Source organism: Montipora capricornis, chromosome 13 (assembly GCF_036669925.1).
Source record: "Montipora capricornis isolate CH-2021 chromosome 13, ASM3666992v2, whole genome shotgun sequence".
NCBI lineage: Eukaryota > Metazoa > Cnidaria > Anthozoa > Scleractinia > Acroporidae > Montipora > Montipora capricornis.
Genome location: NC_090895.1, coordinates 45,046,031 through 45,069,953, shown reverse-complemented (window position 1 = coordinate 45,069,953; position 23,923 = coordinate 45,046,031). Strand labels below are relative to the sequence as shown.

Here is a 23,923-nt window from a genome sequence, read left to right as displayed (position 1 = left end):
GTCGAAATCGTGCTTTCAAATTTTATTCAGAAATGTTCAAAGGGGTAAAAATTTTACGCTTTCCTGGGTTGTTTTTATCCGTTGTTCATTTATGAATAAAATTTTTAATCACGAGTTAGACGTCAATAGCGGAAAACGGCATATATTAGACTTATTAAAAGGGTGTATATCTCCACGTAAAACGCTCTCCTCACAAGTAAATGCCTCTATGTAAATAGTCTTAAAGTGGTTTTCTCCAATTTTGATTGATTTTTTTTTCTCATTTGAGAAAAAGGAATAGGAGCGAAGTGATATAGAGCGTCACCATTTTGAATGTCTATGCAAGTCTGTTTTGTTTGGGTTTGTTTCATTACAGGGCGATGATCTCAAAAATAAGGACCATCTCGCGATTGCGGCTCCACCGCCCTTGCCTATCAAGTGAGCCTGCTCGCAGGCTAACTATGCTTAGCCTAACTGCACCGTTTGAGGATTATCCGTTTAAACACTTGAAAGGAAAAAAAAAAACATAAACCCGGTGTCTTGCCATCATTTTGACACAGATGTATCTTTTGTTACGTGAGTAAACACGCAAGGTAACTTAATCACGGCGCCCACTGAATTCGATGTCACTTTTGATTTTGCGATTTACTTGAATGTGCAGCCAAAACTACAATAGTCTCCCAAAATGTTTTTCGCCGATGGTAACTGTTTATATTCTCAGTTCAAAATTTAAGTTGTTTTGATTCATGTCGCAAATTTTGTTGATGATCGATATTTCCTGAAAATTTCCTTCTACTCTTCCTAAAACCATGTGTATCAATATTTATTTACTCTTGCATCAATAGTTGTTTTGCATAAAGCAGGCTAACAAAATCTGTACCTTGCTTAGTTCGCATTTTTGAGCGTTAACATAGAATTTTCGAGTTTATGTTTCTGACGACGAGTCGTGTGGCAAGTCGTATATTTTGAGGTCACCCATTCAAATACTAACCTCGCCCGACAGGGATTAACTTCAGTGCCCTTTTGTCTTAGAAAGCTGTCATAAACTCAGAGTGCACACTTAAACTTGAGGTGAAAAACAAGTCTTAAGGGAACTTGAAAATGATCAACATGTCAACCTTTAAGCCAATGTTTCTCAATTCCCTCTTATTTTCTTCAATCTTTCTGGGATTTAGTATTTTACTACATGTAATAACCACATGTCTTCTCACGGGGCTATTCACCCAAGGCTATAATGATAAACAGTACCAAAACAATATTGTGTACTATTAGAGCTACATATTATGCAAAGACGAGATGCTTCCGTGAAGCATACACTGGGTTGCCTGTGGTACGTGCTACAGAAAATCAGAAGGCACTGAATTGTGTGGTATTGAACTACAGCATTCCGGTCTCTGAAGAATAACAAATAAAAGAGAAGCGAGAAACATTGGCTTCTGGGCTGACATGTTGATAGTTTTCGAGTTCCCTCACAACTTCTTTTCACCACAAGTTTAAGCGTGCCCTCTGAGCATCTGACAGCTTTGTAATACCAAGGTTCACTGAAATTAGGCTCTGTTCAGCGGGGTTAGTGTTTGGATGGGAGACCAAAACAATATACCCCTCAAGAAACAGAAGCATCGGACCGAAAATACTATCAACGCTAACAAATGCGAACTCAGCAAGGTACATATTTTGTTAGCTTGTTTTATGCAAAACAAGAACATCATTCTAAAAGCTCATTCTACGCAAAAAGTAGGTTCTGGAGGTAATTTTGAGAGTGGAAATCAAGGTTACGCGGCAGACGGCAAATACAAACTCACGATTTAATTCAGTTAACACACCAGAAGACGCTAACCTCATTTTGACAAGAAAATGCTTTACTATTGCCATAAAAAACTATCCAGTTAAGCTCGCATATCATAAAACATGATGAATTCATAAAGGCCACCTTTTCCAGCGAACAATTTTTTGAAACAAACAACATATTTGCTATTAGAGGCAAAAACCCCTTCTATTTCATTACGTGCGCGAAGAGAAGAAACTCAATCGTGTAAAATATGCGCAATATTGCAACAAACTAAATTTCAGGATCAAACCGTTTCCATGAAGAACCCTTTCCTTGACTAATGAAGCACAAAATAGACGACAAGCTTTCTTTCAAATAACTCTTGGCTGTTACATTTCCAATTATTTTTTTAACCTGAAGACTGCAGAGTTGATCACAGATCCACGTAAGGTGTTCGATTCGTTCAATCGTTCTCTGTCGTTGTTGAACCCATAAGTTAGCAGAGAATTTTTCATTTGGTTTCAGTGTTCTACATAACCGTCACACTTGGTTAAATATTATTTTAAAAATTCAGCTGACTTTGATTTCGGCTCGACGGACGATAGATTGTTGTGAAAGACCATTACTCGTCGCTTTTGAGATTCCAGGTGTTGGTTTTTCACCGCCTGCCTGGTTTATCCAACTGACTTTCCATTATTGAGCTTCATAAGGGTATATTTTATTCAAAGATCCACTAAAACGCCATTCGCGTTACATGACTTTCGACGCCATTGCAGGCTAAGTTAATGATTCTCCTGTGTCCACCAGAGAAATCTACGCATTTCCACTACCCTGTCGATCCTAAGAAAATACGCGCAGAGGGCTCTATGCACAAAGACACCACTTACCAGGGGAGTGACAGGCAAGACTTTTACCGACACGGAAAATAAACTAGACCCTCCGTAAGGGTACACTGGGTTGCCTGTGGTACGTCAGCGTTTCAGGCAATTTTTTTCAAGTTGGGGGGGTCATTAAGACCATTTAAGGGAACACCCAGAAGTCATACCAGCGAGGCTCTTTGGCTCACAGGTCCTCACACGTCCGTACGACGAAACAGATCCTTTTCTGAGGTTAAAGACCTGGCTACCGGCCTATTTATTATTCATTTGTCAGAAAGAAGAAATTCCTGTCCTCTTTCAAAAATGTTGACACGCATTGCTTACGTGTGGTAGTGAAGTAACACAGCGATTTATTCCATAATGTCAACTGAGCTGTGTGTTGTCTTCCAGGAGATTCAAGTTGTCCTTGCGTAATATGTAGCTCTAACAGTGCACGATATTGTTTTGGTATTGTCTATCATTGTAGTGCCATGGTAGAAGTCTTGGGTAAATAGCCCTTGAGAAGACATGTGGTTACTAGCAAAGTACTGAACCCAGAAAGATTGAAGAAAATAAATGGGAAGTGAAAAACATTGTTTTCTGGGATGACATGTTGACAATTGTCTTTGCGTAATATGTAGGTCTAACAGTACACGATATTGTATTGGTATTGTCTATCATTGTAGCGCCATGGTAGAAGACTTAGCTAAATAGCCCCTTGAGAAGACATGTGGTTACTAGCAAAGTACTGAACCCAGAGAGATTGAAGAAAATAAAAGGGAATCGAGAAACATTGGCTTCTGGGCTGACATGTTGATCATGCAACTTCTTTCCACCACAAGTGTAAGCGTGCACTGACAGCCATTTTACCAAGCAACACAAACGCCATCGCATCTGATGGCATTAGTTTTGATGCTTTTAAGTATTTTTCTTCCGCCTCCTGAAGTTTAAAAGGAAAAGGTGTCCTAATCGTTATCAAAACCACGGTCAATCAATGACCAAGAGCGACTTTCAATCGAGTGTCGTAAAACCAAAACCAAAGTAATTTCTCTGGCCAATCAAAAAGGACGGAGACAATCCAGTAAACCAATCAAAACATGTAATAATTACACGTAGCCGACACAAAGCGCGGGAAAATGTGCACGCGCAAGCCACAATTGGTTTTGGTTTCACTTCTGATTGGTTGTAAAGATGGCGCGAGAACGTTGAACCAATCGCTGAGTGAGGTAATGCAAAACCAATGCAATTCGCTAATTACAGTTTTGTAAACAAAAGTTTAAGGCTGAATTTAATCTCTATCCGGTGGGATTAGTATCTGGATGGGCGACCAAAGAAATATACCACTCAGTAACAGAAGCATAGGACCGACAATTCTATGCTAGCAAATGCGAACCAAGCAAGATACAGATTTTGTAAGCTTGCTTTATGCAAAACAATTATTGATGTAAAAGTAAATAAATATGGATACACATTTTTCAAGAAGATCAGAAGGAAGTTTCAGGACGATCGATCGAGAATAAAATATTTTGCCATCGGTAACAAAATTTACGACATGAAAACAACATTAATTTTGAACCACGAATATAAAAAGTTACCATCAGCGAAAAACATTTTGGGAAGTTTTAGTTGTTTTGTCGTAATTGTACTTCAGCACCGAATAAATCGCACATCGAATTCAGCGGGCGCAGTGATCAAGTTACCGCGGCATGTTTACTCGCGAAAAAGTGAAGCATCTGTGTCAAATGATGCCAAGATACCGGGTTTTGTTTTTGTTAGCTTTCTTTTTCTTTCAATTGTTATAAAGTTTGACAAGAAATGTACGAATTCACCTCAAAGATCACAATTGCCCAACTCTCAGAGGTTGACCATTGTTTCTGGAAAATCAAAAATTTACTCTCCAAGACAAGGATATTTATCACCAGGTAATTCCATCGTTTTGGTAATAGCAGCTACTTTATTATTCATCAGCGTCACAATCTTTTGCCGATTTTGGGGGTCATTTTGTTGAAACTCCAGCACGCTTCCAAGAGACCTGTTTATTTTCGTGACTGATGCGTTACCACAAAAATTCTCCCCGTATCACATTTCAGCACATGTATGCAAATTTGCTAAGCTCGAAAATTACACAACATGATAAATTTACAAAAGCTAGAAGTTTCACAGAAATATTTTCTAGCGAAACATTTATTGAAACAAGCAACATATTTGCTATAAGAGGCAAGAAACCCTTCCTATTTCAGTTGCGTGCGTGCAAGCGAAACACACAATCACAAAGCATATGCAATTAAATAAATTTCCGACAGTTCACATCAAACCCTTTTCGAAAGAACCTTGACCGTACGTAATAAAGCACAAAAGAGACAACAAGCTTTCATTCAAATAATTTTCCAGAGTTGAGTACAAAATGAATGTTACTTGCCAGACAAACAGGCAAACTTTAAATAGATGCGACTTCAGTAAACACAGTGAGACACACAACAGAGATCACAGATCTACTTGTGGTGTTCGATTCCTTCTCTGTCTTTGTTGAACCCGTAAGTTACCAGAGAAATTTCCATTTGGTTTCAGTGTTGTACATAACACCACCTTGGCGAAATACATTTTGATTTCGGCTCAACGGGCGAAAGATTCCCGTCGAAGTGCATTACTCGTCGCCATTCCAGATCTTTATGTTTCACCTCCTGTCTTGACGTTCCATTCTTGAGCTCCATATGGGTATATTTTCTTTAAAGATGAACTAAAACGCCATTCGCGTTACAATGACTTTCGGCGCCATTACAAGTTAATTATGCAGAGCAAGCTACGCATTACCCCAGCCCCCTGAAACCTAACAAAAAACGCACAGAAGACTCTATGCACAAGGACACCACTTAGCAGGGGAGTGACAGGCAAGACTTTTCCCGACACGGAAAATAACAAAAAAACCCACGAAATGAAACCGAGATTCCGACTGGGTTTCGCAACCCAGTAAAAATAATAATCTACCCATTTTCTGACTGGGATTGCCATACGGCAACCCAGTAATAACTTGAATCTCCTGGAAGACAAAACGCAGCTCAGTTGACAATAATACAACGCTGTGTAACTACACTACTACATAAACGCAATGCGTGCCTATTTTTCTCCCACCATTTGTCACTGTTCGTGGCATGGTAACTAATGCATGCTCAGCCGTGATGAAGATGCACTTCCGCTCCTCCTTTTCTCTTGAGCCACTGAAGGTAAGCAAAGTGTTGTTGATTTTCTCGAACCATCGGTGGCCACCATGAGCAATCCTGTTCATTTGAATATTAGAAAGTATTTTTAGTGGCGTGTTTTCCAAGAAACAGACGTTTCAGTTCGCACCGAGCTGTTCAAACTCAGCTGTCTCCCACTGTTCTTCCTGCGTTCAAATTTGTGTGGGCCCATTTCCATCAGTAGGGCTAACGCTCACATGGTTCATATGGTATTGAAATCTAGCACTTCACATTACACTCTATTCAGTTAACTCTGTTTAAAATATAAGTGCTACACGGCCAACGTTTGTATAAACGTAACCTTTCCTTGTACTTGTACATGTTCATTGCCGTGACTTAAAACATCTTCAGTTCCCACGGCCTGCTCCCGTCTGACCTTGTAGCTCAGTCGGTAGAGCGGCGGAGATCTAACCCGAAGGTTGTGGGTTCAATTCCCACCCTGGTCAGAGTTTTTCTCTGTCCTTGTGTGGGCCCATTTCCATCAGTAGGGCTAACGCTCACATGGTTCATATGGGATTGAAATCTAGCACTTCACATTACACTCTATTCAGTTAACTCTGTTTAAAATATAAGTGCTACACGGCCAACGTTTGTTTAAACGTAACCTTTCCTTGTTCAAATTTAAAGTTTGCCAGTGTATTCCCTTCGGACGCTGAACATCTATGAGATAAATGTGGATAATCTGGGGCAGTTGGTTGCTTTGAAAAATGACTACGAATAGGTGGTTTGCAACCAACTTCTAGAGACAGTGTTAGATATTAACAATGCTGCAATGTACAATTGCTTGTGGACTAACAAAATGGGGAAAGGACAAAACATGGACTAGGGGGACCCCCTTTTGGAAACGGTCAGTGTAAAACGCAGACTGCAGACCTGGGGTAAAATGAAGACTGATGTATATTACTAACTGTTGAAAAAGCCCAAACCCCTTAGAAATGCTTATTCAATATTGCTCATGCAATATTTAGGCTTAACTGTTAGCATTTCTAATAGGTTTGGGCTTTTTCAACAGTAAAATTATAACCTCAGTCTGCATTTTACCCCCGGTCTGCAGTCTGCGTTTTACACTGACCATTTTGGAAAGGGCCCACGGACTCCTATTTTTTATTTTTATTTTTCGCCAGAAAGTGTCCCAAAGCATGTTAATGAGCTTTTTAACCTTCAAAAAGACAATTTCATGACAAAAGGGATGTGTTCATTTTGTGACAATGTTTAAATTGGGTTAGGGTTAAGGTGATTCCCTAGTTTTGCATTGCCCAACCCTACTGTGTGTAATTTGTGCGTGCATTAGCTCGTGCACATTGATAAAATGGCAGATTTTCGTTGATGCCAAGCTTAATCCGTTAAGTAATCGCTATTTACATGTTCTCCTGAATGAGTTTACATTTTTGTTGAGAATGGTGTCTTCATAAATAAGTAAGAAAATCAGGAAAAATCTATGGAGAGTTTTTTTGGCAATTTCATAAAATTGTATGGAAGGACCTATTACGAGTTGAACAGTGCATGCTCAAGTTAAATCAATTTTAGAGTGTTATGTACTCACAAAGGCATTCAAATACATTTTTCAAGTATCTATGTGAATTAACCACAGAATGACACCAGGCTCTGCATTATATCAGGGATTACATTTAAAAAAATTGAGATAAATTTGTCCAATATTGGGGATGTGCAGCAGTTATCAAAGTGGGTTAAATAGCTGTATTCATCAGTGTCGTACCATAGAAATGAGCACGATGACCCCCCTTTTTATCACATTTTTCTCATTTCCTTGACATGTTATATTATTATGTTCAAGTTTTATCAGAAATCTATGACAAATTCTATTCCTAGGGAATCTCCTTAAATGCATGTGGAAACTGAACAGTGTCACAGAATTTGAAATTTGATTTAATTTAATACCTGATAAATATTTATTTCACCAAAATTATGTTGTACCAGTTACAAATTGTTTCATTTTGTCATTACTAAAGGTAGGCTGCTTGCAGTCCCTTCTGAGTCAGTAGAACCGTCAGCTTTAGTCAGTCACGCAATGGTGATAGAGGGAGATATAGGAACTGCACGCTCTTCTTTGACCGATGCATTAAGAATCCCCAAAAATCTGCTAATCCAATTAGTGAAAGTGATATGGCAGTTGGGGACATTACTAAACAAGGAAATAGCAGAACAGCGAAACAGTGAAACAGCAAAACGAAGCACTAAAACACCATTTATGACCCCACCATACATTGAATACTAACCGACAAAGGCTGGACAAAGGTTGGATTTGAGATTAAACATCATTTTAGGCCTAAACTGTTATTGTTCCTAATCTCAGTCTTAATTAGAATCCTAATCTTAATCTCAGTGGCCTAATGAGGGCTGAAATGATATTTAATCTCAAATGCAACCTTTGTCAGTTAGTATTCAATGTATGGTGGGGTCACACATGGTGTTTTGGTGCTTCGTTTCAGTGTTTCACTGTTTCACTGTTTCGTGGTTTAGTAATGCCATGACAGATGGTTCCGCCTTTTTAATTGCTGATGGAAAATTGAGTAAACACTCACATAACTGCAGTAATGGCATGGGAATATTTATGTGCATGTTGAATTCAATCAACTCTTCCGCAAGAAAACTGCAAAAATACCACTGTATTTACCTTGAATTTAATGAGCGACACTCCAAAGAAACCCAGGAGAAAGAGGAGTAGAAAACCTAAGCAGATGGAGGCCTCAGATTTTGCTGGATTTGCAGAATAAATGTTAAATTGAATGTTGGAGTGGTTTGGCAAGTTTCCATGGTGCGATGTTAATGTTTGTCTACAACTATCAAGGACAAATTCATGTTTAGAACGAACGACTCATTTATCATTAAGTCAGTGAAGTCAGAAGACGGAGCTTGTTTAATTCTGCGGAAAAGATGACTCAATACTTGTTTGAAGCCTGGATGTCCTGTAACAAATTCCCCTTTTTCTTGAAGGCAACTACACATAGATAATTGTCGAGTCGCTGCAATGAGGAACGATTACCACGATCGATGGTGTTTGACTTGGGTCACCCATATCCTTTAAGAGGACAAAGCTCTCATAAATTATGGTCTTGCCGAAACCAGTTGGTAGCTCACCCATAGCATACTTGCCCAATGGCAGGAGAGCTTCGACTGCAAGTTTCTGCTCTTGTTTGGGTTGAACGTGTTTGCCATTTGCAGTGTGAAGGGACAAATGAACCCTATCATTCATTCCTTTTCCCAGGAAAAATCCAAGACAGATTGACTTCGCAATCTGACAAGGAGTAATTAACTCATCAAAATAATCTGACAGCAGCCCATTGTCAATGGACCAATCCGAATTTCCTGTTGCTGGTGCAATGGGAAGTTCTGAACACGTCGGTTACAGAAGAGTGTACAGTCCCTGTATCTCCCTCTTTCATCATTCTCCCATTGGCTTGCTTGCATGACTGACCAAAGCGGGTGGTTTGACTGACTCAGAAGGGACTGCAAGCAGTCTATTGTTAAGAGTGATTTTAACTTACCCAAAGAGAACAATAACAATATCATTTATCACTGCTTTATAGTCCATTATTGTTGGGTACATCAGATGAGGAACAGAATTAAAGCCAACGTCAGGCCTAATTAGGCCTAAACAAAAGTTTATAGGCCTGTTGTTGGCATTGGTAAATGGTTAGGATTGTGCCTGCCCAGAAAGGTGTGATCTGTTTTGCAAAATAGTGATGTGACCAGGCAGGCAACCCTAACTGTTTACCAATACTAACATCAGGTCTAACAACTTTTGTTTAGGCCTAGGCATAAGGTTGGCTTTAGTGAATGTTTTGGATTCTTTCTGTATTTAGGTTTGTTTCAATTTGTTTTACACTATGTGCAAGCCCTTTTAGAATAATATATTAATTAAAAAAATGTTTTCCTGTTCTGGAAAAATGCCAATCAGTTTTGTTTCATGAAATTACTGATAAATTTATTACTTAAAAAGAGATTAATTTGTTATTTAAGTAATGTTGAAATAAATTGAATTAAACTGGTATTGAATTAAACTTGGGAACCGGTGCCTTAAAGGTCAGGATGTATCCAATTGGCAACTCTGTGAGTGGGAACCACCCCTGCATGCAGTCACCAACTGGCACCATCACACTGATGCAAGTTCAGTGAAAAAGTACTCACCTGACCCCGTACTTACATGTACCATGATTTGATATTCCTGAGGGTGGGGAGCCTGAATCCACAAAGATTCGCTTAAAAGCAAGATAAATCATTTATCCTCAACAATCAGCTCAAAGACCAGCAAAATGCTATGCAAGCAAAGGGCAAGCATCGAAGCCCTGTGACCACCCCACATCATGTCACGTACATTTGTGGGGAATTGATTTCATTTCATGATACTGTCTGCATTAGAGTAATTGATTATAAAACCATACTTCCTAAACTAAATTGATTTTCACACTGGAAAATGATGTGGGTGGGTGTCTTTGATCCCTTTCATGGCTAATTAAAATCCAAATGTCCCCTTCCATTCTTCCCTGGAGCACATAATAGCATTTTCTTTTAAGTTAAAGTACTGGCAGTTTTTTATTGGTGTCCAAGAAAACCTAAGCAAATTAGCTGCAATCATCTTTACTAGGGTTTAAAAGCTCATTACCATGCTTTGGGACACTTTTTAGCAAAAAAAAAAAGGGTCCATGGACCTTGGTGCCCCTTTTGGAAGTTGGGTCCATGTTTTGTCCTTTCCCAACGAAAGGAGCCAAGGATAGTTATTTTTTTTCGTCCACCAACACGGCGGCGATGATATAACGTGAAAACCACCCACATCACAAAACATAGGCAATCAACGTACAACATACGGCCTAATCGATGTCCCGCAAGTTGTATGACAACTGCACAGCGCAGACTGCAGACTGCCCACAAATAGCGCTGATAAACAGTTTTAGAGTCCAAGTACTCATTTTAAAACGGTTATCTTTCAATAACTGCGAGTTAGGGTTAGTCTGCGGTCTGCAGTCTGCAATTGTCAGACACCGTAGACTGTAGAGCACAGGTATTGCAGACCAATTCGGCCTCATTGGCAGAGTGGGGTAAGGAATACGTAATAACGGTGGACTGTGTAAGCTTATTTTATATTTGATAGTGGCGGATCGGCAGTAAAACAGTGTTTCAGTTCTTCGATCATGTTACAAGGTGTCAACAGAGGAGGTTGACAACTGTCTGCAAAGGGTAATGGGACTAAAGCTTTCTGACCATCATGCTAGAGATTCCTTAAAGGACAACGGAATGCTGAAATAACCTATATTTGAAACAAATCTTAAACCTATGAAAACAACATTATGAAGATCTTTAAAGCTTTTTTTTCAAAATTTCAGGGAAATTGAGTTTTGTCTTGAATTGATAAGATTTGGCCATCAGTTGCTTTCAAAATTTATAACGCAGCTTACAATAGTAAAGTATGTAAAATGTGGTGTATTATGCAGCCTTTCGGGTGTTGTAATGATTCAAAAACAGTGAGAAAATTAGTTTTCATGGACTTCCACGAGAAAAACGTACCGAAAAGAGACAAGCAAAAGCTATGGATGCAATCGGTATGTTGTAATCTACGTCATAGCCTAATTTTGCTACCACTGACAGGCGAATAGCACCCACAATATTTAAAGCTCTGAGAGCTAAGTTTCTAAGTTTCAACATTGAATTTTTCTATCCTAATATGTCTAAAGATTCAACATTAAATTTCTCCAAATCATTAGCCTAAATCTTTGTTGGTGTTACTAATAAAAGATTTGTTTTAGAAAGAGGTTATTTTAGCATTCAGTTCTCCTTAACACAGAATGCCATTTTTCTTTGCCATAATTTTTGTTACAAACTAAAGAAACCAACTCAATAAATCATTAACTTTGTCATCCTAACAAAAGAAATAAAATGAAGAGGAAAAAGTGAAATTTGACAATGAGGCAAAAATCAACAAGCACTGGGAAATTTTGATGATCCTTTTTAGGGGAGTAGATATTAGGAGTAGTCTTAGGTCTAAAATCTGTGTTTTGTAGACACTGCAATTGAATGAAAGCAACAAGGGCACCCTAATCCTCTGTTATATTGAATAACTAACTTCTCATCCAAATGAGCAACTTAATTTTTGTTTACCTTCACAATTGACTGCAACTGATTATTCAAGGTTGGACATTGGCTCACTTTTGCTTAACTTTTGCCATTTTTGAGATTTCTTTTGGCTTCATGCGTACTTTGCAATTTCATCTCAAGTTTTCAAAATCTAAAAATATTTACAGATGCATTACATTGCTGCACAATTTGGTTCAAAGCTTGAGCTGAATTGTCATAACTTTATTAATTTTGTGACATAACCCTAAATTATCACTCAATGTCCCCATAAACCCTTTGAAGTCCAAACCAGCCTAAACCGGCCAGACTTAGTATTTTACTCTGTCTAACGCCAGAGTATTTTACTCTGTCTAACGCCAGACGATTTTACTCGTCAATGGGCAACCCCTGGGAGTCAATGGGTTAATTTTTCTACAATGGCGACCATTTAAATATTCTTTTGTTTTTATTCAAATTAGCCCTTGATGCCTCGTTCTTTAAAATTCAATAGAATATTTTGCCTTGAATGAGGCATCAAGGTCTAATTTGAATAAAAACAAAAGATTATATAAATGGTGGCAATTTTGGAAAAAGGTGTATTGACTTAATAGAATACTACCATAAGAATGTTCTTCTACTGTTTTGTCCCAGTTCTGACCATTTTTTGTGAATAATGCAGAATATGTTATTGAAATTGAATCCATTGGAAACTCAGAAAAAATCTGAGTTTCAGATGGGATTTGAACCGAAGACCCTCTGTGATTTAGTTGGATGCTCTAACCGCTGACCTATTGGAGACTGCAGTGAGCATGGTTGAAATGTGAATCTTTGACTTGAACTGCATCAGACAGTTACAGAGTCACATAACAACTGACATCATAGCTGATAACTGCATATATGTATTCTCACATTTGCTCACTTAGCTGGTTGCAATGAAGTTTTGAGCTATGCTGTCAGTCATTATTTGACTTTGTAACTGCACAAGTTATCCAGTTTCAAGGCAAAAACCCTCACTTCACCTTAAAGTTTGCTAACCATAGAGTCTCCAGTGCTTAGAACCTCCACCTACTACAGGTCACAGGGGGCAGTGGGTTCAAATCCCATCTGGAATTCAGTTTTTTTCAAGTTTCCAATGGATGCAATCCCAATAACATACCGTATATGTATTCTCGCATTTGCTCAAAATTATTAATTTAAATAATACAGAACTCAATAATATTGAAGTCACTAAAGATGAATTATCCATCTGGGACTAACGTGGACAAAGGTTTCTCATGCACCTAACTCAAATGCAGATAGTGCATCTAGATGCATGTGTAATGCATCTTGTGCACATGTATCTGTATACGGACTCTGCCCAAGTTCACCACACTAGACATACTTTGTCACATCTGTACTGTAAATGGGTGAAACAAAAGACATGTAATCTATAGAATCAGTTGACCAGCAACCTGACTTTAAACACCCTTTGCAAAGGACAGAAGCTGGATGTGAACCACTTTTGTTTTTGTCACACTTTGTGTTGTGTGATGACTGTAAAAAATACACCTTTTTCCTTTTAGTACATTAACAAATGGAGATGTACAAACACAATCCCATCAGCGGTACAAGGAACTGTACATGGCCTCCTGTTCACAAGAAAGACTACTCTTAGCACAACCTATGAAACATTTTTTCAAAAAATGAATGCACTCTTTGCTCTTCGAAAAACCTTTAAGAGGGGCTCAAACAAATGTCAATTATTGCACAGAGGTTACTTCAATCAAGGTGTATGAAATAATATTATTATTCTCCTTTCCCCTAGATCAGTGTTGTGCTTAAAGTTGGACGCGTTGTGGTTAATGAGTTTTCCAACATCAAATGCTGAATGGAGGGAAATATTTCAACATAGTGTCCCTGAAAGTGGAACTAATTGCAGGTAATTCAACAGAGCTAAAACTATGGAGTTCCAAGATATTGACATCTAACTTTAAATATTGATTGGTACATACACTATGTAGTAGTAGTAGTAGTAGTAATGTCGCGATTGATTGATAGGACAAACATACGTGTCCTATTTACATTTTTGCAGTGGGCTCGGACATCAGCATACTAAGGGCGCCGATGGCAGCCGCTATCAGTCCATTTATGAGCCCACTGAACCCTCCCAACCCATGATGAGTGATGATGTAAGTGAGTGATGAAGATAGGCCACAACACCGGGAACCACGTCCCCTACTCTTTTCGAATAGTGTGTGGGTTCTTTAACGTCCCACAGTGTTATATGTGAACAAGGTTTGTGAGACGGGACCTCCGGTTTATTGTCCTTATCCGAGAAGACTTGAAAGTCTAATCATTTGCAGATGTCATTACAAAGACAGCACTTTCTCCTCAGTTATTTAAAGACCCTGAGTGTTGGTCCGGCCGGAGTTGAACTCACGACCTCCCGCGTGACAGCCCGGTGCTTAACCAACTGAGCCACCGGTGCGCGGTAGACCACATCCCACACTGACATGGAAGTAATGTCTTTCTGCACGTGAAACGTTGTGTCGGAATCTCAGCAGTTACAGTTAGGGTTATAGTTAATTCAGGTGATTAACCCTCTAAGAACTTTTGCTCCATTTGTGACTTATTAAACATGACTGTACTAATTTTCTGTCGTAGATATTCAAATTGCACTTTTAGCTTTCAAATGGACTCTTCAAATCTGGGTTATCACCTCTCATTATCGCGTCAAGTGCTCCCTAGCTGAAAAAGGTTGCATTGGGATACATAATATCCAAGAATCCAAACCTTCAGAATTATTAGATTTTAAAATCAAAAGATGTAATTCAGTTTGGGCTTGTTGGACATGAGATGGTTAAGAACCAAAAATATTCATATCCAACAAAAGCATAAGGAAAAATTTAAACTACACGTATTGTGTTTCTAGCATTGATTGGCTCACTAAATCTCAGTTATCAGTCTCTGTACGGTTTAATCATGCCAGTTTGCCAATAACCTGATAGATTTGGTAGAAAGAGAAATTTTTAAGTATCAAAATGTTTAGAAAATTTATTGAAATTTATCAAAAATAATATTCTTCTATTTACACTTGTTGGATACGCCATTGGTTGAAGCCAACTGTGTGCCACATGCCTTGTTGGATCTCATAATAATTCAATGTGGGCTTGAGAAATGAAATTATGGTTAAATAATCAAACAAGCAAATCCACACAACCAGATTCTGTACAGTATGTACAGTAAGAGGATTATGCATTATACTATCACAATCAGAATTCATGGCATGGATTTGTTTCTTAGTTTATTTTTACTTCGATGAGTTTTGTTCGGAAGGGAAAAAGGTGCTACAAAGCAACAGAGCCATAAGGGGAAGGGTTGGCCGAAAATGGTCAGAGCACACACCTTCCTCCAATGGGGTTTGGGTTCCGTTCACAAACACATTGTCATGTGTATTACTCCAAGTAATACAGTTTACCCTTTAGCTAAAAACCAAAATTTGATTTGATCTACCTTCATTTCATGTCATTTCATTTGACTGACAGTTGTATTAAGTTAGTGGATCACTTGTGCTTAGCTAGATAGGTTTTAGCCTTCATTGAAGTGATCACATGTATTTGAGTGATTGTAAGTTGGTACAAATCTGAACAATAAACTTGTGTTTTGGTTGTATCTTTTATCCCTAGTAATAAAATTTTGAAATGGCCGAGAAGCAAGGTCAAAGGTCAGTCGGGGAGATACTTTGGGAAAGTGCCAAGAAACCATTCCAGGCAAAGAAACAGACAGATCCTACACAGGCTGATGGCACTTCAGCAGGTGCAAGTACAAGCATGCACAGTCATCATATGCAGGGTAAGACCGGTAGTGGAAGTCACCGCAGCTGTATGCCTTGCAAAAAGAAAAAATTTCAAATGTACAGAGGTGGTGAATTGGTAGATTGATTGACATTTTTAGAACGTCTTTGCTCTTGTCAAGCATGTAGATTAGTAGTTACACGAAGGGGAGCAACTCTCCTTCAGGACTTTGACATTCTATTTTATTTAAGTTTGTTTCACCATCATTAGGAGTATACATTATAAAGACTTTGTTCGGGTAGGAGCAGCGTGGCTTCTCTTAAGGACCACCTTCCGAACGCGGTCAACGTCGTTCTTTTTAAGGCATGAAAAATGCCAAAGAAGGGTGACTCTCCCATGATGGTCATGTGTTACTGAGTCATACCATTCTTCATTATTCAAGTATAAACACAACAAAAGCTCTCAGTACTTCTCATATGCACTCCTCAATACTACTTTAAGAAGTCAGATTTATCCCTTTGATTGCACTTGTAAACGTTGTTTCATCGTTTCATTGTTTCATTGCAACTAAACTTACACAAGGCTGTTATTGTTAAATTCTGACTGGTAATGTTATATGCCCACTATTTAAAATACCAGCTCTCACTGAGTCACGAATACGTTCCTAAGGAGCTCAAATGATATTTTTTTCTTGTCTATTGTTTTCGTCCTTTTCCTTTGATCAGACCCGTCCTTCAGCGTTGAGATCTGCGGAGCAAAGCTTCGAGCGCACTATAAGAAAACAGCCAAAGTGCCCATATCTGCTTGGTCCAGATCGTCTCGCGTAGACATTGATCAGGTCTACACCCGACTGTCCGTAGTAAAAAGGAAAACCACATTAGCTGGGTCAGAACAATCCGAACTGGGCCACTACAGTAACCTCTTCACCCCAATCGGGAAAGGCAATCAACCAAAGAGGATTCTTGTGCAAGGAGAGACGGGAATTGGGAAAAGCACTTTTGCAAAGAAGTTGGCAGTGGATTGGGCCCGACTTGATGAGGCGCCGACATTCTTGTCACCAGTGTCGCCTGGGCCTCCTAATCTCCAGACCCTGGGTACAAGGACTAGTTGCTTTCTCTTTCTCTCGCGAAGGTTCCGTCGGCGGAGAGAAACACTGGGCTTTGAGGACGAAAATAACTCAAGACAGAAGATGAACAAACAGCAGTTCTCAGGGAATCAAGCACACCAGCAAACGATGAACAAACAGCTGTCCTCAGAAAGTTTAAGCTTGTTATTTTCGTTGACCTCAAGGAAGTGTCCAAATGTCAAAGCTTCGAAGATGTCATTTATAACTCAAGACTTTTTGCCCATGAAGACAAATGGTTAGTAGAAGGTCTTCTGAATTACATCACCAATCATCAACATGAAGTTCTTCTGTTGCTGGATGGCTATGATGAGTATCACAGTGGACAAGAATCTCAAATCTTTGATATATTCAGTGGAAAAGAATTGAGAGACTGCTGTGTGTTGATAACAAGTCGAATTTCCAAAGCTGATGAACTCCAAGAATTCCAAGACCTGCTTGCAGAAATAACAGGATTCAGTGAGGAGGACAAACTGACGTATATAACTCGACAGCTTGGTGACGAAAGAGATGCCAGAGATTTGTATCTTCATTTGGTAAAAAACGGGCTGTTAGATCTTGCAAAAGTTCCCTTACTTTTGCTGTTCTTTTGCACGCTATGGAAGAAGGAACAGTCAGAAGGCTTCTCGAAAGCCAAAACGAGCTTATATTCAAAGATTGTCCAGCACGTTTTAAGCCACAACCAAGGAAAGAACACCCCTCCTCGCTTTAGCAAAGTAGAGGATAATTCAGAGATCATCAATCAAATCGGTAAGCTGGCTTTAGAATGTCTTTTAGACGATAACCACATCTTCCCGTGTGGTAAACTTTCTTCTGAAGTCCTGTGTGAAGAAAGTGTTGTCATTGGTTTACTTCAAGTAGCTGAGTGTACAGAAAGCTTGCAACCAACGGAAATGGTTTCTTTCATTCATAAGAGCATACAAGAATTCTTAGCAGCATGGTACGTGACTCACAAATGTATACCTGATGGAAATCTCGGTTTGATTGAAGAGCACACTCAAACCTTGAAAAGCTGTCGCGAATTCGAGAACGTTCTTCTCTTTGTCTGTGGACTTAGTGATGAAGGAGCAGGGAAAGTGTTTGACCATTTGAAGTCAGTGAGAATAAACGATCCTTCACTTGATATATCAGAAGCGATACCAGATGAAAACCACAAATACAAGCCATTGGATGACGTTGTTCAGAGACACTTGCAATTCAGTGATTTGGTTTTTTATTGCTTTGAAGAGGTACATTCAAAGCAAGAGCTTGCAAAGCTTTGCGTTGATTGCTTTGACGGGATTACAGTTCTCACAGAACCACCCTCTTACCTTGCGTTACTGTTTTCCGGTGTGAATTCCTGGACTTTTATTTTTGGTCCTTTTGAAATGGTTTGGCAGAAAAATATCGTTGCGACTCTTCACAAGGTGGTAAAAACACTGAACTGCCTTGATGCCACAATAAAGATAACTGAGAATTCTGAAAATGTTCCCCTTGGAGTATTTTTGAGAAAGTTCCTCGACGTTGAATGTGAAATGCATTGTGGTTTTTCATCAATCCTTGATATCCACGACGGTGATGTCAGTGTTTATTTCAAAGACTTAGTCCTGCGTTGTGCTGCCCATGCCAGAGTATTCACTGAGAGTGCACAGGCTGCTGCTTTACCGTGTCAGTCGGTAAGCTTGGTTCCACAAAAAACGTCTCTTAAGTTCTTAAGTACGTTTCGTTGTTTTGGACTTTCTGCAATGAAAGATCTTGGTGCTGTAATCAAAAATTGCACCCATTTGATGAGTATCGACGTTCATCGTATGGGAGACAGTGTTTGCGAATTTTTGCAACAGCTCCCAAACCCTAGCAAGTGTGATTTAAAATTGGATTGTCTGTTCATGTCAAAAGGAGCTGAAGAACTCGCTGAACTGTTGCCAAGTTTTGAAAACATCACCGAACTTTGTATTTGCTTTGTTGGGTTCTGTTCTGAGAAAGTAATCATGAGGTTGGTTTCCAATATCATGCACAAAAGCCTCGTAAACGTGTCGCTATATCGAATCCATGTGACTCCAGCAGTTGCCGCAGCGCTCGGTCTTTCCCTCCCGAGATTGTCATCCTTACAACGTCTTTGTTTACGTGGCACAGGTGATAGTTTGAATGTTGAAGACATGTTGGCCCTTTTTGGCAGAATAGACAAAGACATGCCGTTGGAATCGTTGACGTTCACCAATGTCAGTGTTAGTGGGAGTCTCACTCCACTAACCAGAAAACTTTGCTTTTTTCCGCATTTGACAATACTAAAACTTGATTACTTGGATTTGAATGAAGATGACCTGCAAGATTTGGAAACGTCCCTTAGTGATGTCCCAAACTTGAATAAGCTAAGCCTCATCGGTAACGCATTGGATCACTAGCAAAAGCCCCTCGCATCATTTTTAATGAAACTTGGTAAAATCAAGTATTTTGATTGCATAGGTTGCAAATTGTCAGGGGAAACTTTACGAATTCTTAAAGAAGCACTTCCCCATTTAAGGATTACGCCATTGTTGACTGACTGGCCAAGGCGTTGACGTCGTTCCAAATGCTGTGCTACAAGCAAGCAAAGTTTTGACTATTTGAATTGATGATGATTTGGTTTCCTTGCGTTTGAACTGCTACAATTGTCAATTAGTAATTTTGTCACCAAGAAAGTGTCTGGCGATCCAATTTCCACACGACCGTGTAACGTAAATGAAGCGCCGGTCAGAATAGTGTTACCATTCAAGGATCAGAGATCGCGGGCCAATTCCGCGCGAAGACAACTTGGGGAACTAGGCCGCAAAATTGGAATTGATATTCGCCCCGTGTATACAAGTCGTAAGATCGGGCACGAGATCAACCAAAGGAAAAGAAGCCACTTATCATTAACCAGCAACGCGTTGTTTACTACTACAAGTGCATGTGTTTTGTGTGATACAAACTATGTCGGGTATACGTGCCGACACCTTTATCAGCGCGTTGAGGAAGACAAAGGATCGTCTTCAATCGGGAATCACATTAAAGAGCATGGAACAGTCCCAAGTGACATATATCGTGATTTTAAGATCTTAAGAAAGTGCCAAAGTAAATTTGACTGCCTGATCTACGAAATGCTCTTTATACATGAGCTTAAGCTAACTTTCAACAAACAGTCAGATTCAATCCATGCAATGATATTTATATAGTTATCTATAGTATGTTATTATTTTAACACTTACATTTCAGCGCTTGTATTTACATATTTTATCCTTGGACATTCCCACGCCCTAATTTCTACTTATAGATGGTTTTCAATCACGTGATGAGACGGCCATGTTTGTGTACAAAACAATAGCAAATTATGGCACATGTTTTGCATTATAATAGAGTCAAATTCCCAAAAGACTTTTTCCTCTGTTGTTCTGTACACCAACATGGCTGCTGTGACGTCAGGTGAAAACTATCTATATTTGTATATTTCATTCGCTTTTTTTACAACTTGAAAATGATCTCAGGGAGATCGAAAGGTCGTTTTTGATCGCTAGTTTTTATTCTGAAATTTAATGATAATTGTAAAAAAAAATTACGAGGAAGAACCAGAGTGCAGCTGAAATCAACGGATCTGTCAATTACCGGTTTAGATCGCGCAGACCTCTTTAGGACGTCTAACAAGATATAAGCGGCAGGAATTGCTTTAAAACAATTTAAGGTAAATCGTAAACCTTAAAAATACAACTTTGCTCCATTATACCGAATGAAGAGGACTTTCGCATTTCCTACTTTTAGTGCCAGAGATGACGGCAATGAAAAAAGTGGAAATTGTTTTGCAGAAGCGCAAAAATCTTTGTATGTCTTTTAAACATTTTTAGCACGCATGCGTTCTCGTCCGTTTCCTTGGTTATTATCAGAAGCTGGTGTGCTTCTGTTATTATTGATCTCATTTAACGACCACGGAAGAAAACATATGGTTCCGTGTTTGATGTAGTAATGTTGATTAGGAATGTTTCAACGTGACAGTGGAACCCTCAAATCAGCTGCAATGAAATTTATCAAAAGTACGAACTACCAGGCTTTGGGTCTCTGTCAAATGCGTTGATAAAAGTGTTACTTTTGAAATGAAACCAATTTTTTTTTCCTCCAAAAAAAGACGAAGACGAAACTTTTTCAGTCTCTCCAGAAAAGTACTTAATAGTTCTCCAGGTAAGCAAGCAAGCTACCTTGAAGACATGGGATTCGAAGGTTAGAATTTTAGACATTTTTAGTATGCATGCGTTCTCGTCCGTTTCCTTGGTTATTATCAGAAGCTGATGTGCTTCTGTTGTTATTGTTTATTTTATTATTATTTATTATTTAATTTTGCCAGGAATACCGGTAAACATACACGCGAAAGGTCGTCACCTCGCGGGTATTAGTTTTTGCAGAAGGTGTTAATCTTGATAAACATATTGAATTCTGCAAATAACACAATCAGTTGCAACAAAAAAACATGAAAAAAGCCATCTCGACTCGTTGATCTTGTTCCGTGTTTGATGTAGTAATGTTGATTAGGAATGTTTTAACGTGGCAGTGGAACCCTCAAATCAGCTGCAATTAAATTTATCGAAACTACGAACTACCAAGCTTTTGGTCTCTATGTGAAATGCGTTGATAAAAGTGTTACTTTTGAAATGAAACCAATTTTTTTTGCTCCAAAAAAAAGAAAAGCCATGTTGGTGTATCATTACAATTATTTTGTTGAAAGGACTCAGAAGTTGGCTGAAGGCATTTATCACAAATGTAATAAGTTACCAGTAAAAATAATTTTTACCAAAGATGACTCTTAAAGACACAAATCAACAGATATTTTATATTTGGTGACTTTTTTGTGGATAATGAAAAAGAAAGGAAGTGAGAGATCACTGCCATCTAAAAGAAATTTGTGCATGGAGGAATAGCACCCAATGCTTGCATGCAACTTTTTGTATTGAAAGCCAAAGGTGCTTCCCTTCACAACCTCTCTGGTTATTATTCACCTCTTTTTATAAAACCGTACGAAGCAGCCGCAAATTAACAAGCATAACAGTGTAAAACAATTCGCCGTTTTTTCACGTTGCTCGGTGATCTACATCAGGCTTCGATTCCACTTAAAGCTACGTTGGCTTTCCACGTACACTTACTGTGCACCTTAAACCTCTGGAATAACGATATGTGGATATATAAAAGGACATAATGGTGTTTGAAATACGTAACGGTAATGGAGTGATTTTATTTACCTTTACGTTTTAGTTGATTTTGGCGCCTCACAATTGCAATTCCCTAACGCGAGCATCGTTACTGTTGTTCTATGCTTTCACCATGTCAGATTGTGTTACAAATTATAAAATTGTGCAATAGGCCTCATAGATTATTGATCTGGTTGTTTTAGCAGTTGTATGTGACGTTCGTGACTCGTGTGGCAGCTGCAATGAAGGCGGGTATGTTAAATACAGGTCACATTCCGCAGGTCAAGACCAGAAGTCGCTGCTCCAATGATCAACAACTAAGCCAAAAGTTTCTCCGAGACCTGAAACAACATTTTTGTTGAGTGATTAGCGCTAGGAAACACTTTTGGTGTAGTTTATTTGTCTGCAGCACAGTGACATGTACACTCACCTGTGGAATGCGACCTGTGTTTTAGTTTTTTTCACGCCGGAGCGCTCACTTTCAGTGTTGGAGAGTCTTTAGTCAACCTATACAGCCGCCCGTCTTCACTCACGGCCAACCCGAGGACGGCAGGCGAGAAGACGCGTCCTGCTGCCCGTCCCTCGGGATGGGGGTCTGAAACGAAGGGTTGACTGTTGTCATGTGTTCGTTCTCGACCAGCGATGTAAAATTTCGTGAGATGTGTGGACTGAAAACCTTCTGGGGCCCAAGTGAAGATTCTCTCCGTATATTAAAGTATTTGAATTTGAAAAAAATCTCCCAAGTCAGTTGTGTTACCAAGTTCTTTTATCTTTCTTTGTTCTTTGGCAAAAGTTTTATCGATAATTTAAGAATTAAGTTAACATAAGAAGGCTACGCAGCTCAGTTGTTCTTTTCATTAAAAAAGTTCATTTCAGTACTTCCCGTTTCAGAATTGAAAACTTCGTCTTCATCTGATTCTTACAGGCAAATCAATCGTAAGACGTATTTTGATCTATAATTCGTCTAAACACCGTATTTGTATCTAGACGAATTGCAGACGAAATATCCGTCTTAGACGAGTTATTCGTCTCTGGTATAAATTCGGCCATTAAAACATTCAACTTTGATCACCCACAAGCATAATAAATGTCACTTGTTGAGTTTCAAGCCTCATATCAGTGTGTCCCATTTTGAATGACAGGCTCTCTTTAATCAGATCTCCTCTTCACACCTTCAGTCTCAAAGGACACTGAGACCTGAACGCGAAAAGGTAAGCAATTAAGAACCTTCGCATATTCGTTTTTTGTCCTCACTATCTTTTCCTGGAACCAAGCCCTGCTCTTCCTCTCCCCTCCCCCCTCCCCCCCGGCATCAGAGAATTTCTGTGAGGTATCCAGTCCTCCTCTTCTCTAACAAACCCTCACTTCCTACTAAATAATCAGTAAAATGCGGCTCTTGCGAGAACAAATCAAAGTCTTCCTTATAAAAATTATTTTTCATTCATTCATTCATTCATTCACATCAAAAATGAATGTTTTTTTGCCAATGCAAAAATTCTGCTTTTACGCTTTTAAAAAGCGCACGAAATGAGCACGTAATTGGCCGGGGTCTTTTTCAGTCTTCAAATTGAAAGTTACATTGCTGAATAATTCTTCTTTAGTCTTTCATTTTCTAGCTTCACGTTTTGTTTTTTGGACCAAATGCATTTCCTCTTTGAGGGAACACCAGTTACCAGAGGCCGGCAAAAAGAGGCTTTGCGTGACAAAGTAGCAGGGTAATTAGCCACATCAGCGTGACGAATGCGCGACAACCGATCCCCTTTGATAAAAGTGGAAGTGGGTGGGAGATGGAGTTAAAAGAATAACTTGCATGAGGGATCAGAGGTTAGGAGATTAGCTCACAGTTATATGTTCAACAAGAATACTTGCATAGTGAACAAAGGTTTGTGAGGCGGGGCCTACGGCTTATAGTCCTCATTCGAGAAGACTTGAAAGTCTTAATATACAAAGGTA

General features: G+C 39.1%; 1 pseudogene; it reads left to right on the top strand.

Moving 5' to 3' along the window:
• Positions 1 to 23,020, top strand: part of LOC138030010 (NLR family CARD domain-containing protein 4-like) — a 95,781-nt pseudogene extending 72,761 nt beyond the window's left edge.
• The last annotated feature ends 903 nt before the right edge of the window (positions 23,021 to 23,923 follow it).